This window comes from Suncus etruscus, chromosome 2 (genome assembly GCF_024139225.1).
Source record: "Suncus etruscus isolate mSunEtr1 chromosome 2, mSunEtr1.pri.cur, whole genome shotgun sequence".
In the NCBI taxonomy this organism is placed as follows: domain Eukaryota; kingdom Metazoa; phylum Chordata; class Mammalia; order Eulipotyphla; family Soricidae; genus Suncus; species Suncus etruscus.
This window is the reverse complement of record NC_064849.1, coordinates 167,398,802-167,400,579: the sequence shown is the minus strand read 5'-3', so window position 1 is coordinate 167,400,579 and position 1,778 is coordinate 167,398,802. Positions and strand designations below refer to the sequence as shown.

The window sequence follows — 1,778 nt, the reverse complement described above, 5'->3', positions numbered from 1 at the left end:
GACCAGAGTCTCCTTTGCTTTCAGTTGAGGTTAGGTGATTAAATTCTATGGAATTCCCAGGGTTCTCCTTCTTCCTTCCCTCTCTTACGTTAATGTTTGTGCAATTGCTAAGATCCAGTTCCACTGGCTGCTCCAAGACTAATCAATGGGGAAACCTGATGATAGAGTGAGTAGGATCTTTATTGGCAATAAGTCAGCTGGCTGGAAGATGGCTGACTCATTTCCTTAAAGGAATTATCTTCACTACAATGTTACAAGAGGCAGGTTTTACAGGGGTAAAAAAAGGCCACTAGAAAGCTCATTTGTAGAAAGGGAGACTCACAGACCTTTCCCCTTCGTGCCAGAATAAACAGTATATTTCTTCCTGTCCTGTTCCTGAGGTCAGTACCCTTTCTGCAAACCTAAGGAACCTGACCTTGTTTTAAGGATTTTGGAGGAGAGGATATGATAAGGATTTTAACTGTTTCTACCCAAAAGAGTTTAATGTTTTTTTATTTTAAATTCATTTCTTAATTTTTTGAACCAGTTTCATTTAAATTTGGCTACTGGAACTGTAGCAGACTTTTTATACTATGATGGTGAAAGTCAAAACTTAATAATAGTAGAAACCCCTTTTATTATTGAGAGTAGAAAGCAACATAGGCCTGAATACCTCATACTTTTAAAAAAATTGTGAGACATGACTCCTATTTGTCCTTCCAATTCTAGTTTTAGCCTGACTTTAACCTTATTTTAACTGCATCATCTGCATATGCTAACAGTCTGCATTTATTTTCTTCCATTGTTATATTTTGTGGTGGTTCTTTTTTGGTTTGTTTGTTGAATTTTAGGCCACACCCAGAAATGAACAGAGGTTATTCCTGGTTCTTTACCCAGAAATTACTCCTATAGGTGTTTGTGGTATTGTATGAAATGCCAGGGATCAAACCTGGGTTGACTAAAGGCAAGACTATCATCCTATCTGCTTTACTTTAGTCCCTTATTATAGTTCTAAATAGTGTTACCTAGTTTCTTCCATTTTGAATTTTCCCACAAAAACAACTGTCAATGGTAAAAAAAATTCTCAGAACTATTATAAGGCTATTAGAAATCAAAAACTGATGATTGAAAATTTATGGCTCTGAGTCATTCATGAGAGCCTAGTCCAAAGAGTAGAAGAGATGGGTGACATATAATGAATCATAATATCACACACTTTACTTTTGTTTTTGGCATGATGTCTGGTCTTTAAAAAAATTTAGACTGTGCTTACTTCGGCAGCACATATACTAAAATTGGAATGATACAGAGAAGATTAGCATGACTCTGCTCTAGGATGATAACCAAAAACACTTAGCCAAATTGAGAAAGAGAATAAATGACTATAAATACATACATTCAGTAAGAGAGATTTTGTGCTGCTTTTACTTACAACATATAATTAAAATATCACTAATCATCAATGGATCTACTATTAAAATAGTATCAATGACACATTCAGGGCCGGAATGATAGTACAGTGGTAGGGGACATTTGCCTTGCACGCGGTGTTCCAAGAAGTACCTGGGTTCGATCCCCAGCATCCCATATGGTCCACCGAGCCAGGAGCGATTTCTGAGCTCATAGTTAGGAGTAACCCCTGAGCGTCACCGGGTGTGACCCAAAAACAAAAAGAAAAAAAAAAGAAAAATGAATACTTTCTATGATCTTTCATTTTTGCTTTGCTGGTTGGAAGCAAACCAATTTATATAGTTAAAGTAACTATAAATGGTCAGAAATCTCTAGAACAACCATTTTCT

General features: G+C 36.2%; 1 pseudogene; it reads left to right on the top strand.

Annotated features, from left to right (window-relative positions):
• The first annotated feature begins 1,244 nt into the window (after positions 1-1,244).
• On the top strand, positions 1,245-1,345 carry LOC126002344 (uncharacterized; annotated as a pseudogene).
• The last annotated feature ends 433 nt before the right edge of the window (positions 1,346-1,778 follow it).